The following is a 16,152-nucleotide window of genomic DNA, read 5'->3' on the forward strand; positions in this document are numbered from 1 at the left end:
GTATTGGGACAAGTACCCAGCCATTCAGCACTACACATGGCATTCATACAAGTTTCGGGCAGGGCTGCCTCATTCATTGTGTTGCATAAAAGAAACCAGACACCAATAACATGAAGTGCATATTGGTCACACACTACATTCACCCAGGTCCCAACCCAAGGGTGTACCCACAACATTCAGTAACTGGGAAGGCTCCAGCCAGTCTGGCCTGGACTTCCCCACAATACCATATATGGAACTTTCACCCAACAGCCAGTGAGGGGGAAGGGGCACAGTCAGGGCTTCCCAGGACTGGGAAAACAAGGTAACAGGCAATTGATAGCAAGAGGCCACAGGGGCCATATTGTCTCCCATCAGGTATCAACTAATTCCAATGGCAGGGCCTGGGTATCCCAAAATGGAGGATACTCTGAGCACCTGTCAATTTAAGCATGGAGCTGCCACCAACACTTACACTGATCTGCGGGCCACACACAAGTGCCCAAAAACATACACTAGGCGTACAGGGCTGTACCCCCACCTATGGGTGCCACAAGGGTATCCCAACGGTCTGTACACCAAAAAGGAAGTGCTGCCCTGCAAGGAGTCCCACATGGACTCCTGGGCAGAAAATAAAACAGAACATACACGAAAAATGACTACAGAATAAGGACAGGGAGGCCCAGTCCTTCCAATGTATTTCCAGCATCACACCGCCTACCCCTCACCAGCTCTTCACCGCTCCACGGCTGGTACCAGATAATGTGATGGGGGAGAGCGGGCCACAGTCGGAGGGGCGCCCCCACCTCCTCAGTCCCTCACCAAGCACTGCAACCCACGTGTGGGACAGTGTGCCAATCGGGGCTTCTTCCCCTCCGTGGCCCAGGCAAGAGGGAGCGTGGCAGTTTCCGTACGGCCACATCGGTGCCATTCTCAGGGTTCCTCTGAGCATTTTTTTTCATTCTTCGATTAGCGTTTTCAGGGGGGTCTTCATCTCATATCAGGTCTCAGCAGGGCCCTGGAGGGGGTGAAAAGCGGGGGCAAACTGGACTTTCTCGGGCCAGGGTCAGGAGAGCACGATAATAGGGACTATTCATCATTGCGCTCCCTGGTGGCCTCCAAGCATATTTTTAGAATTAGCAATTTTTTACTGTTATTTTTTATGTCACCAGAGGTTTTTAGGCAAGACGTAAAATTGGAAATATACTGCATTTTGTGTATCACTGAAGTAATATTGATACAGCATTTGGCTGTGTGTTCATGTAAATTTTCTAAAGTATTCACTCATCAGTATGATGCACCTTCCCCAACAAAAATAAATATAGGTGTACTGCGATTTAGACACACTAATCTAAACTTTACTTGAAAAACGTGGAAACAATGCAGTGTTTTACAGGAGCACTACTGTAATTATGCATTATGTAACAATTTGTTTAGGAATGCAATGGCAACATTGCCTTTGAAAAAAATGTTAAAGCCTACTGGTCTTTGCCACCAGTTATAGTTAGCTTAATAAAAGTGTCATCCCAATTACTTCTGGTTTGCAATTATATTAAAAAGAAAGAACCTTTCTATGCTAGCACTGCCACATAGGTTTTTGGCACTTTAAGAGTGAAGGTGACGATTACTACTGCACTCTCTCTCCATTAGCCTCTTTGAACGTGCAGTTAAACAGAAGAGAGGACGGAGAGCCCAGAAGGCAAGAGATGAATGTAAGCAGAGCTGTGCCTTCCTTGAATAGGCTAATTTAAATAGCTAGCTTTGCTACACATGTGCCAGTTTAATTAGCAAACCTACAGAATTTCATAGCAAATTGCTATGCAACACTGCTTATTTTATGCCTTGGATTTGAACCCTAGATTTAACAGCTGAAATGATTTATGGATGTAATATTGTGTATAGTTTTAAAGTTTTACAAATTGTAATGAATTATGGATGTAAGTAATGTGTTAATATTCTTCATTTAAAAAGCCATATTGGCTGTAATAATTAAGGCTATTTACTTTATTGTACTGAACTAGCTCCTAACAGCCTCAAGACTTTTGATTATCACCCCAGAAATAAATGCTCAGGGTTGCTGTTCGCGAAAAGCAGTGACCAGCCACCTTCACTCCCAAAAAATCAGGCAAATACATAGGCGATGCAAATTAAAAGATGTACATTTAAACTAATTACGAAATACAAAGAAAGTATGAACAACAAAAGGATACTGCTTTGGCAAGTTAAAATATATTTTGCTTCCAAAATGTGTACGTCACCATTAGGAACAGGAATTGCTTTTTTATTTCTTAAGACATTTAACTATCCCACATCCCCAAAAATCGGGTGTCAAAACACTTGCACTTCTAACTCTTACCTCGAGCCTTTTAAACAACCCAAAACCTTTCACCTTATGGCAGGGGTGCTGCCCTGACTGAAAGGTGGTCACGTCCAATAGCCAGAGTAAAATGTGTGATGCTTTGAAAGGGGGGGGGGTGTTTGTCACGGTTTGCTGCGGGCGATTAGGCATTGTCTGTGTGCAGATGGGGAATGGAGGCTTTGTGCTACTGGAGTCTGAGTGTAGAGGCTGTGTACGGTTAGAGGGGGAGGCTGTGTGCAAACCCTGGCTAGTCGCCCTCAACATTAGCACCCTAGATGACCTAATCAATGATCATTCCACTGTTCGTTATTAAAACCGAGGTGAAGGAGTGGCCATCATCGCTCTGGTCTCTCTTCAGCAACATCCGACACCCACCAAAGCATTGCGTTCTTGTCGACATTTGGTCTCAAATGGCCTTCTTGATCCAAACACTGCATTATCTATCAGGTTATTTGAAACCACCTAACTGAGCATCATCCATAATGCTCAATCTCTTTGCACACCTTGAGGAACAATCTCAAATATGCAATCCTGTCATAGTTGCAGAAGACTTAACTCACCTCCCCATGTCCAATCACTTCAACACACCTTCCCTCTCCTATCTGCCAGTTCTTCCACTTTAGACATTTCTACAATGAATTCATCTTAGAAGCCACAAAAAAGTGCATGTCACTCGTGGGCTCTGCGCCATACCCATCCCTGCTTTAACCCCATAGCCCGATTTTACCATCCTTATCAAAATGTCCTTCCAGGAAGGTTATTTCCCAGACTAAAGCTTGGCCTCAAATCTATGTTTCTCAAGAAGTCTACAGATGACCATATAATACCTTCGCAATACCATCATGATTGAGTGAGAAACCTGCTTTTAAATCATTAGCTGCGCCCCAGCGCTACACATTTTTATTGGCATTGTAGGTTTGTTGCTCCTTCCCCAAAAACTCCTGGTTTGTTTTAAAATTGTGTATATACTTACCATTGTGTCTTTTCACTGTAATAGACCTTGTGCCAGTCAGGGTCTATTCCGTCACAACTGAAACATGCACTGTCATCCCTCTCTTTAAAAAAGCCTTCCTTGGATCCTGCTAATTATAGTCCTATTTCACTATTCCTTTTTTATGAAGCTTGTGGAGTATTTGTTCTCTCCTCTCCTGGGCTCTTTTCCGGAATCCTCTATATTTTCGATCCTTTCCAGTCTGGTCTCCGCCTCGGTCAGGGCACCGAGAGCATGCTGGTTTTGGTGGTGGACGAGCTGGCACATCTCTGGGATCAGGGTGGAGTATGGGCCCTAGTTCTATTAGATCTGTTGGCGGCCTTCAACACTGTCGACCACCCATTCCTGCTTGCTGGCCTGGCCAGGAATACTGTACAGGTTCTATCTTGGTTCTCTGCTGGACAGGTTTAATCTTGCTGATCGGGCACAAACTCTGCCTCTCCCACCGTCTTGTTTGGTGTCTGCTGCTCTGTCCTGTGGCGTCCCACAGGGATCGGCCTTATGCCCTATGCTATTTAATGCTTATATCAGTCCCTGGTAAGGATAATCCACTCCCACGGCCTCTGATGATACTCTTATGCTGATGATACACAGATTATTCTGCGGCTCGATATTTCCCACCTGATCTGGTGTCTCAGTTGCAGAGTTGCTTGGAAGACGTGGGGTGTTGGATGGGCCAAAACTTCACCCGGCCACCAGCAGCTATACCTTTCGGCCAAAATTCGGCTCCAAGCGCAGTGGACCCACTAAGTGGTCAGTTTCCAGTACTTACTCACCGGAAACCTTCTTTTCTAAGATCCTAGCCAGCACAGGATCCCCAATCAATACCACCAGTACTACTAATTCTTCTCATTCAATCTATTTCAAGAGACGATACCTGCCAGGTATATCCCACTACCTTATCTCATCAACTCTGTCCTGATGACAGTTTGGTCCCGTCAGACAACTGATCTTCAGCTTGCAACATCTGTCGGTTAACACTTCTCCCAACTAGAAACACCAATTGCTTCTGTGTCGACAACCATTGCATACAACTACCTTTTGAGTAGTACATGAAAGCGCACGATTTGCCCTGTTGCTAACACTCACAAAAACGTACTGCTAACTGTGAAACTGTACCTTTTTGTTATTCCTTCTGTATATTTTAATATCACTTCTAGCAGGCCTTATGTTAAGCTATAGGCCTTCATATTTTAGCTGTTTGTCTAACTTTGATTCATAATCCCCCTCTATGTGACCCTTCTCCCATGGCCAATCTGTATGGCTAGTTTCTACGATACCTAGCTTTTGCTGCATCCCGGACCTTGCTACGTTACGTCTCTGAATAGGAGTAGCTTTTGACTCTCTTCCTTCCCGTTACACTAGAATCTCAAACAGCACAAGGGGACTGCATGTCCCAGCAGCCCTTATCCCAAACCGGGATAGGTCACTGAATGATGTTTAACTAGAACAGCTTAATTGGAAAAAAAGTCCCACCAGGGGTATGGAATTTTTAAAGAAATCCACTTACCTGTCGAGGGGTCAAAATGTTAGACAATCTACTTGTACTGTAAAAGAATATACTTGTCACTCTATGGCCCAAATTGATTAAATATGGGACACTTTCAGGAGAAATGTTTGTGGATGAGGTGGCTGCCTGTCGCACTGGACTACTTAGTTGTGATTGCTATGGTGCCTGGTGGCAACAGTCATTCATCAAACCGCAGTCCCCAGAAAGGACTCCCTGAGATGTCACTCGGTAAGATTGAGACACCATGCCAATCTTGCGCAGAGCAGCTTGGATGCCTGGATGCTACAGCATTTAGCCACATATGTATGCTGCACAGTGCTTCTTAACGTGTATTTTCTGCGACAAAACTGAGTAGTGTTTCTCATGGCCGTTATTCTGGCTTATTGGACTTCCGGTTGCCGTTGGCCTTTCTTTTTTGGATTGTCTGTACCTCTGCATGTGGAATACTTGTGTATGACCTGGCCTGCATCGCAAGCCCTGCTTCTGGTCTTGCTCTGTGGTTTGTAGACCCCGACTTGAACCCTGCTTTGTCATCTGGGATTATTTCATGGCATCCCTTGGAGCACCTCCCTTAGTTACCTGATTTTACCAGGCGTCCTTAGCGGGACCCGCGAGCAGACCTCGTAATGAGGCGGTAGGGGGTTAACGGCGTTGGCAGCTCTACCGGCGCTGTTAGTCCCCTACCGCCTGGGTCGTAACGAGGCCCAGTGAGTGTAAAAGACAACCCTGGCTTGTGGGCTCAAAATAAAGTGGCCATGGTCAATGTCTCCTAAAAATAAAATATATATATATTGCATGACAAATCCTTGAAATTCACTGAAAAAACTTTAGTTAAAAAAAAGTTTAAAGTTAAGTTGACAAGATTTATTGCAACAAAACCCTTGCAATTCAACAGATGTGGAAAGTCATGACCGGCTTATCCTTTGCAAAGTCCATAGGCACATATATATTATAAGAGAACGGATTCACAATGACATACACAAATTGCATTATGGGGGATATCAATGGGAACGCGCTGAGCTAAGCTGGTCATGACTTCCCACATCCAATTAATTTCAAGGGGTTTGTTGCGTTAAATCTGCACAATGTAACTTTTTTTTTCAGAGAGAAAAAAATATATATATATTATAAGGGTGTGGAAGGAGGAGACTAAAAGACAGGTGATATATAGTGGTTGGCAAGAATGTTTTATTCGTAACCAGGCCTCCTGATAAGGTGCGTACCAGGCCTTTTTACGCATGAAAATCTTGTAAATACGACTGCTTTATTATTTTCCCATGTGCATTTACACACAGATTTAGAGCAGAGGGCAGTGCAAATGTCAGGTTACTTGACAGAAACCAGAAGGCTTCTTTTTATACGTATCTACATGGGTGTAATTGCAAGTCACCTCTGTAACAGAATGTACATCTCTGAAGACTTTTAAAAAAAAGAAACTGCACACTGTGATAAAAGGAATGGTTTCTTTCCATTCAACTTCTGCTGTGTTGATGCTCCTGGAGCAAACAGAAGCACTGTGCATATTTATTTTCCTAGAATTTTAGGACTGTATAATTAATAAGGTGGAAAACAAAGTTGCAATTGAGAATAAATATTTTGCAACAAATTATGTTTTTCCCCCAGTGAAAGCAAACCAGTATTCCACAGTTGTATTTTTCAGAGTTCCGGTGCTGTGTGCATAATCATGCGGAAGCACATAATTTTTACACTTATAATTTAATTTACACTCCAATCATAAAAACAATGTGTACAAAGATGACTATGCACAGTCTAGTTTACATCCATTCAACCTTGCAGTCAATGGGGTACATTACTATAAATGGTCAGTGGGAGCAGAGTCTTTGCTCAAGGGTGAGTGATTGTCATTACACCAATCACAGGTGTTCTAGCCTCTCAAATCCTCAAGACTACAATTAAAACATCCATAACCTGACTCTCCAGGAAGCGCAAGCGCTGTTCAAAAACAAGCTAATGGAAGTTACATTGGTAATTGAAATAGAAACTCAGCAAAACCTGTCCCTGTGATAATCCAGATAGGTATTTAACTTTATGTAGCGCTTCATAAATGGTTGGTCCAACATCTAGGTACTGTTTGTTTGTTTTATTCACTTATAATGTGCACCAGACCCAAAGGTAATAGGGAGAAACCATACACGATATGCAAAGCTTAGGTTACATATTTGTACAAAATATTAAAATATATGCAGGCAGTAGGAATAATACAGTAAGATATATACAGGATAGAATACAGGTTGCCAGTAATATATAAACAGAGTCATAACACAGGCAAAAGGGTACAAGGCAATCGGTAATGTACAGGCTGTATCTGTGGTAAAGATATATACAGAATTGCGTGGGCAAAGGGAGGTAGATAATGCTATGAATGGTTACAGAAAGTGTACGACTAGTGGCAGTACTGTCGGTAATAGTGCGCAGATTAGGGATATTCAGGACATATCTGTGTCACATTTATCCACTAGTAGATGGGAAAGGGGAGTAGTAGGTGTAGGGTATGTAAATACAGGTGGTAGGGGGCGAGGAGGCACTGGCTAGTTGGTAGATTGTTTCATGTGATTGATGTAGTTGGATCTGAATTTAAGGTAGGATTTATCAGCACGAATAGTGTGTGGCAGCGAGTTCCATACTTGGGCCGCCTGGACGGGAAACTGGCACCTCCGGCCTTGGTCATTTTGAATCTTGGTATAAGAGTGTTGGAATTGGAGATTCTTGAAGGACTAGAGGATCTTCTTTCTATAAATCTATCAGTGAGATAGGGAGGAGCCGCCTTGTTCAGGGCGTTGTGCGTGAGGGAGGCAACTTTCAGTAAGATTTTGTCATGGGTCAACAGCCAGTTGTTAGTACGCCTTATCTTAGAGATATGTAATCGTCTTGGAATACCAAGAGCTGCTCTCAGGGCGATATTTTGTAGGATTTGTATTCTATGTGTGATGTATTTGTTGGCCCCAATATGTAATGCATTGCAATAGTCGAGTCTAGATAGCATGAGGGCTCTAGCTAGGATCATGCAATTGTCGTTTGAAATAAAGTGTTTACCTGCTCTAATGAGCTTACATGTTTAAGCTGTGGCTAAGGCCAGTGAGTTCACCTGTTTGTTAAAGGAGAGGGTGGCCTCTAGATGGAAGCCTAGGGTCTTTACTTCATTGGCTACCTTAATAGTGTTCCCATCTATCTCAAAGGCAGAGTAATCATGGCCCAGTTTCTTGAGGTTGGAGCGTGTGCCCAAAATGATTAACTCTGTTTTGTGGATGATGAGATACACCCTATTTACCAAGGCCAAATCCTTATTGTAATCCCCTGAAAGTGGGAGGAGGATCTGGGTATCATCTGCATAATTAGTGTAGGTGATACCAAGATGGTCCAGATGCTCAAAAAGGGGCTTAGTAAATATGTTGTATAATGTCGCAGATACACAGGAGCCCTGAGGAACGCCGCACAAAACGGGGATCGGGTCTGCTGCACCTGAGGGGGAGAACACCCTCATTGTCCTTTCGCCAAGGAAGGATTCAACCCAAATTATAGCTTCTTTAGAGAAGTGTGCAGTGATTATTATACCTCAGTCGATACTCAGTCAACCGACCTCTGAAGGATGTTAGCCAATAAGATAGCTCAGCCGGTTGAGCACTTGTTGCTGCAATCTGTAGGTTGGTTTGGTGATAATTATGTTAAATATGTTCTATGTACAGTGCTTTATCAAAATCGCTATATAAATAACCATTTGACCATTAGATTAGATATATAATTTAGAATGGAGTCCTTGCCTCTCTGCACTGTTGTATCATATACATTGGCATACCATTAGGCAGTAATAGCTCCAGGAAATTAGGACTTTCATTAAACATCAAAAGACAATTCTGCTATCGAACCTCAAAACACACAATACAATTCATGTTTGGTTTACTATGCAATTTGGCTAGGTTTTTGTGATTTCAACATTTAGATATTTACAGGAGAGATCAAATGGTCATACCTTAGAGAAATATTGAAAGGTGTATTCTGTCACAATGCAGAAAGCTGCCACATAGTAATGATTTCCATACAGTTTTTGCACACGTCGGCTGGGTGTTGCATATATTTTACTCTCTTGCAAAGGAGAAAAGTCATTTTTACCCTCTTAAAATCACATTTACTTAAAAATAGGAAGTAAAATACTCCCACCTCAAAATCTTATCTGGAGCAGTGTTCTTAACAAAATAAAAGGAAACCCTAACTTTCCCTATTACTAAAAGGGGTTTCCCTGCCTCAACTCAATACTAAGGAAGTTCCAGAATGACCGTATCTATAAAGTACACTGTCCTATGTCCAAAACCTATTTGCTTCCCTTCCATCTCGAAGTAAACTAAAAAGTGAGTCTTCTTAATACAGAATAATGGCTCCCTTCTTCTGTGGAGCAGATTATCATGCCAGTAATCTGGAAGGCTTTCTCCCTGGGGAACCCTTGCCCAGGTTGTATTTCTCATCAAAGCAGCACACAAAGTTCCCAACTGAAAATGTTCACAAACACCAGGTGGGGAATGACTCCTTTTTCATGGTTCTATTTATTCGGGCACCAGGCCCCTTCACACGGTTTCTCTTTATCAGAGGATTCTAGACCATTTCACAACATCAGGGGGTATGCCCCTTCATCTAGTTTCTCTAAGGCTTTCACATTTTCAAAGGCCAGGGGGTACAGTTCTTCCCCTGGCCTTGCTCAATGTTCACAGGCCTCCTGGTTCACTATGCCCTTGGCACCCTTGATGCATGGAACATGGATTCCAGAATCTAATTCCAGTTCCACATGGCAGCCTTGGTACACTACCCTGCCAGGAACTGCAACTATGAAGAAGCAGTCTGCACCTTCTTCTGCTCCCTCAAGGGGCCTTTGACCTCGGTTCCAGTGGGTCAAGGAAGCTGCTTTCCAATAAGTTGCAGCTTCTGCAATGTCTTTCCCAGATGCAGTCTCTCTGCAGCGGTTGGGTCATGCTATCATGCTCCACGAATGCGGAAAACAGTGGCCCATCTCACGGCGCAGCTGCTTCACCCAAACAGGACGTAATACTATGCTGCTATCGACCCAGGAAAAACGCTGCAGCGCCCCACCACCAGCCTCAGTCCGCCCGGTTTATCTGTCCAGTATTGCCCACTGCAATCCGGTCTGAGTCCTTCCTCGGGTTTTATGCACACATAAGATCCATATTTTACTAGACCGTTCCTGTTACTTCTGCGCAGTGCTCTACATCACTCCATGCCTCCTCCTTGTCGCAATATAATTGATGTATTCCCTTCTAGGTTGCTCTTACGCTTCTTCATCTCAGTTTCACAATGTGATTCACGTGGGCAGTCGTCTTGGTGTTAGGTAGTGAGGTATAATATTCTACCTTACAGACACACAGTGCTTTTGGGGAACTGCATTACCCTTTTCACGGTGATGGGGTGAGCAAGGTTTAAAAAGGGTGTTTGTGGCATACAGCATTCTCCCTGGGTTGTCATTCCTTGTTCCATAAGGGTTCTCCCTCCCCATGCGATCCTCTGATGGTGCGCCTGCCCCATGGGTAGGGTTTCCCCTCTATGGGATGAGGCACATCCAAGGATTCATCACAATATATACACATACATTGAAAAAATTATAATTAAAAGGGATGTTAAGGTAAAAATGTAATACAACAAAACCCCTGAAATTTCACAGACATTTCAGGTAATGTCACCTTGACTTTGCATCCCCTGTTGTGCAGTGCATGACCACAATGATGACAGAATTACATCACTGATAACATCACTAATTACATCATATATGACATCACTGCACTGCACTCTGCCTTTTGCAACAGCCATGTTCCTTCAATGTAAAACTACATAAAAGAACATACTATATGGGGCCTTGGGTATAATGAACTTACTTTAAGGCACTTGTCCAAGACGAGGTACCTTGTGTTTCACTCTCCGGGGGGTGAGCATTGCGTTGTCAGGTGGGCACTTGCGAGCACCACCTCAGCTATTTCTAACAGCTATGCAACCAGGGAGGTGTAGGGAAAGACACATCTAAAGGGGGTGATATTGAAATCTGTCCCGCCAACTAATTGGCACCTGGGGTGCTGGAAGAAGCGCTCTATGGTCCACAGTATCCCAGAATAAATATGGCATCGGGTTCATGAGTTCTAAAAAATCCTTTGGCTTCAGAGGGCCAAACCTGCCATTTTTGCAAGGATCCTTAATAATAATCAGGAAAATGCTGACGGGCATACTGAAAGGTATGACTAACTCCAAATCCTTTCCTATTTAACACCTGTTCTCCCTCACCCCAGGCTTTAAAAATCCTGCTTAGATTCTGTACCTAAAGACCATCAACATGTACCGCACCTCTAAAGACTTGCACAGGGGAACCATAGAGGACATCACCCTTCCTATTCACCACAGCCCTTTTCCCCCCTCTGTCACCCACTTCCACACGCACTTCCTTAGCCCCAGCCCCTTTTTACAGTCGGATCAGGTCTTAGTTTTGTTCTTGGCCAACGCTGACCTAACTCTCACAACAACCGTCTTCGCTCTCCCTAAGCAAGGAGGGCATACTCTAGATACATCACTCCCTCAGCAGTGTCTGTAACTCGGGAGTTCCAATCAATGTAATACAAAAAAACACTATACATCAGACCAGGCAGTAGAAGAACCGTGCGCCTTAAAAGGATAATGGTGGGTGCAAATCAATGCGTGGTACGCCACCACGTAAATATGTTCAAAACAAGAATGGACAAAAAAAATTAAAAGTCTCCAGATTGCACTCCTAGGTTCAGAGCAAAATAAAAGCACACAGGACGGCGTATTATAAAAAATATTAAATGCAATTTTAATATAAAGAGCCCAATGCTACATGGTGAAGCTGCGTTAAACATGTGTTTCGCACTTGACCGGTGAAAACAATTGCTATTTATATTTTTTTTTATAATACGCCATCCTGTGTGCTTTTATTTTGCACAGAATCAAGGAACCTTTCTTGTGCCCATTCTTGTTTTGAATATATATCTTTTTTTTTAAAGGGAAAAAAAAAAACTTAGTTAAAGGGCAGTTAAGGCGAGTAACCTTAACGCAACAAAATCATTCAAATTCAGCGCATGGGGAACTCTGCAATGTTCCTGTTGATCTCCCACAAAATGCCATTTTATATGGCATCGTAAATTCTTTCAGGTATAATATATATGTGCTCTTGGGCTTTGCAACTGGAACGTGCCGACGGTCCCGAGTTTCCCCAAGGAGTTGAATTTCAAGGATTTTGTTGCCTTAAGTTTACTCTTCTTAACTGCAACTACATTTATTTCCTTGAATTTCTCATGTTTTGTTCTGCCATAGATTTTTTTTCATGCCCACTGTATATTTGTGGTGCCACTGGCCATGGGCTATGCCTACTGAAGGCCATGCCCACTGTATATTTTTCTGTGCCACTGGCCACAGCCTTCGGCCGTGCTTACTGCATATTTTTCAGCACCCACTGTACATGGCCTTCAGCAACTGTATATTTTTCGGCACCTTCGGCAATGTCCAGTGGGCATGGCCTTCAGCCATGCCCATTGTATATTTTAAAACACTAAATGGCCAGTAAACACAGCCTTCGGCCATGCCAACACTATTTTTTAAATCACTCCCTGCTCACTATCCATGGCCTTCGGCCATGCCCGCTTTATTTACAACAGTACCAGGCCTTCATCCGTTTAAACCGCTACCAAGGCATGTGCCCATGACGCCACTGTAGCTATAAAAATATATAACTTTTTTTCTATTAATGCAGGTTACATTATAATTAACTACAGATACACTCAGATATTTGAAGTCATACCTGTGGTTATCAAAAGAAACGGGGGGGGGGGAATGCTTTTTGGCCCTCCTAGGCATTCACCAAGTGCCATCTCATCTTTGCCTACTTCTCCACTACCCTCCTGGCCTCCTCCTCGCCTCCCCTGCCCTCTCCCACCCCCTCCAAGACTCTGTGACGTAGTTTCATCTGTGAAGTTGGGTAGCCACAGTTATTATTTCAATACCCGGGGGAATGGGAAAGATTTGTGTTACAAATTGTGTCCCTAGCCCACCTTCAACTCCCAAATTTCACTCAGTGTCCTCTTGCCTACATCCAATCACTACCCCACCCCCTCTTGCCCAATGCCATTTCCTTGTTTTCCTGCCCTACAAATGGCACTTTTCTGCCTTTTATTTTTCCGATAACCGAGGGGCTACTCTCGGTTATCTCTCGCATTGAGAACAAAGATAGCAGCTTTTTCACTTATGAAAAGCATCATGCCACAATGCATCATGGGGAAATAGGTATAATTTGGGGAGAAGGGGGCAGAATAAGTCAATACTTTGTACCCATGTTTCTTTGGACCGGGTTCAAATCCAACCATTGTTTTGGGCCGAGAAGTGGAGAAATTTACTTTACCTTTTTTGTCTATGGAAAAATGAATGGGGAGTATAAGCTGTAAGTGTTTTTGTTTTGGTTTCTTAATAACTTTTCTATTTTTTAACTAATCTTTCCCAAACTTTCCAGCCCTAGGGGGCAGAGGGTATGTGCAGGGGGGCCCGGGCGTATTTAATTCTCTGTAATATTTCAGCCAAATCTGTCGCACAAGTCAAAAGTTATAAGCAATTCATTTTTTCGATTTCATATGGAACTCGCTACTCACCTTAGTTAAAGGGCCATTAAAGAGAGAACTTAACGCAACAAACTGTTGAAGTTCAACTAGAGCCACCTTAACTTTGCACCCCCTGTTGCACAGCCTATGCCGACAATGATGACATCACTAGTTATATCAGTGGCTGGTGCCAGCCTCACTTTGAAGCCAAGCAGGGTCAGTCCTGGTTACTGAATGGAAGGGAGACCTGGATGGCCATCACAGCTATAATCTTTTTTTCTGCGGCTGCAAGTACAGAACTACAGATACCCACGCCTATCTGCATTCATATTATAGCCACGAATATTGGAAAATCTGACCACAAAATAAATGCTTTCCTGCCCCCCCCAAACCCACACCAAGTGTCCCACCTCTGCTGTGTCTGCTCCCACACACCCATGATGGCCTTCTCACTTCCCCTGCCCACTCCCATCCCCCCCCACAACACATGCTGTTTCCATGACGCAGTTTGCTTTCAAATAGTTGCAACTATTATGTCCATTGCTGAGAATACAGAAAAGTTTTGTGTTGCAAACTCAGTCCCTTGTCTCCCTCCAACTCCCAAATTTCACATGGTGTCCTCTTACGCCCCCACCCCTAGACTGATGGCATTGTCATGTTTCTGACCCACAAACAGATTTTTTCCTGAATTTCATTTTCTGATACCCTAGGCTATATCCACATCTCTCTCTCACATTGATCCATAAAAATTTTAAAAAATGGCGGCTGTTCTCTAAAATCCCCCGGTTTTGGCAATTTACCAGAGATGTAGCTATTAGGGAGAATATTTTTAAAACTACTGCATGGAATAACCGCATAAAGTCCTCAAGTCAGCGCTTCGTGCACAAGTTGTTTTGGACCTGGTCCAAATCCGTCCAGCGGTTTGGGCTTTGCCTATGGGAAAATGAACTTTTATTTTCTTAACTTATTTTTTAACCAATCTTTACCAAACTTTGAAGTATGTGGGCAGTTGGGGGTGCCTCCCTAATTGACTTCAAAATTAGATTAGGCTCAGAGAGGATACAGAAAGTGTTCCACGTCTGCAGCACGAGATGCTAAAGCATCTGCCCCCTTTTGTAGAGCGATTCTATCTGGGGATGTTGAGAAGTTAAGAGTGAATAGATTTTAGAGAGCGAGTAGGAGGATATAAAGAGATTTAGTCTAAAATGTAGGAAGGATGTGTGTGGTGTATGCATTTGTAAAGTTGGCACAAGATCTGGAAAGCAACTACCTTTCTCAGCTACCAATGCGGAAGGTACATGGGATGGAGAAGGAATGTCTATTTTGAAGCCCAAAGATCGTACAAATGGTCAGGCTTTTGGTTAGGCTACGACTTTTGTAAGGACCTTGAACTTATTTTATGCCTTTCAGTCAGGTTACTGCCCTGGAAAGGGCACTAAAACTGTGCTTGTATCAGTGGTAGATGATTTGGCATGCCTCCTTGTTTGGGGTGTAGTGTGTGCATCGATTTTACAAGATCCATCAGCTGCATTCGATACTATCAACCACTCTACCTTGCTCAATCGTTTATCTGGAGCATGTCTCACAGACACAGTGCAATTGTGGTTTTGGTCTTTTCTTACGGATCATACTCAGTCCCTTTCCTAGCCACCTTTTCGAACTGGCTCGGCCTCGCTGACCTGTGGGGTTCCCCAGGGCTCGACCCTGTGTCCCGTTTTGTTTAATGTTTTTATCCAGCTGTTGGTCGCCCTCATCCACTCCCACAGCATCCGGTGATACTCCTACACCGATGATAAGCAAGTCATTGTTCAGTTAAATCTTTTGACTCATGATACTGCGTCTCGACTGAGGAGTTACATGGAGGCGGCAAGTTGCTGGAGGGGCGACACCTGGTTTAAGTTAAACTTAGACAAGATTGAGGGGATGGTGGTTGGCCCCTCCTCTGCATCAGCCTCGTGGTCCTCACCTTTTTGGCCCTTTGCCTACATCTGTTTGTGTTCTCAAAGACTTGGGTGTGAAGCTTTCTGCTTCACTGTCTTCTGCATCTCAGATTAGCACAGTTTGTCAGTCTGGTCACTTCAAGTTGAAGACCCTTCGGAAAAGTGATCTGCTTTCTTCGATTACATCTGTGTGCCCCGTGGTGGCATCTTTGGATCTACTATCAACAACTATTTGCAACTCGTATTTAGCTCAGCCAGGTTTTTTGACCAATCGCCTTCAGCTGCTCAAGAGGCGACATGCACTCCTTTTAGAACTCGTGTCTCCACCTGTCCTCCGATCTTTGAGTTGGCTTCCAGTCACAAAACAAATTAATTTAAAATCCCTTTGTATAGTACACCAAGCCTTTTTATGTACAACATATATTTCGCCTTTACGTTCCCGTGCATTCTCTGCGCTCACAAGATGTTGGCCTTATCCAGGCCATCTCGGATGGGAAGGCAAGCTTTTTCCACTGCTGCTGCTAAAATGTGGAATTCTCTTCCACATGGTTTTAGGGTCACTGAGAATTTTCTTAAGTCACTAAAAACTTCAGTTGGCTTCAATCCTTCTTTCCACCGCTTTGCCTCTGTCCATCTTGTCTCCTTAGCGCCAAGATGCCTTTGGGCGCATGTTGCGCTTTATATAACATGTTGCATCACTTTATATAACATGTTGCATCACTGTTCACTAATGTTGATGGGTTTTGTCCAAAATGTTTGGA

General features: G+C 43.5%; 1 protein-coding gene across 3 annotated transcripts in view; it reads right to left on the bottom strand.

Moving 5' to 3' along the window:
* The window catches only part of HMG20B (high mobility group 20B), a 156,991-nt gene that overhangs the window by 136,629 nt on the left and 4,210 nt on the right, over positions 1 to 16,152 (bottom strand). The gene's annotated exons all lie outside the window — the stretch shown is intronic.

Source organism: Ambystoma mexicanum, chromosome 1p (assembly GCF_040938575.1).
Source record: "Ambystoma mexicanum isolate Mex_15411 chromosome 1p, UKY_AmexF1_1, whole genome shotgun sequence".
In the NCBI taxonomy this organism is placed as follows: domain Eukaryota; kingdom Metazoa; phylum Chordata; class Amphibia; order Caudata; family Ambystomatidae; genus Ambystoma; species Ambystoma mexicanum.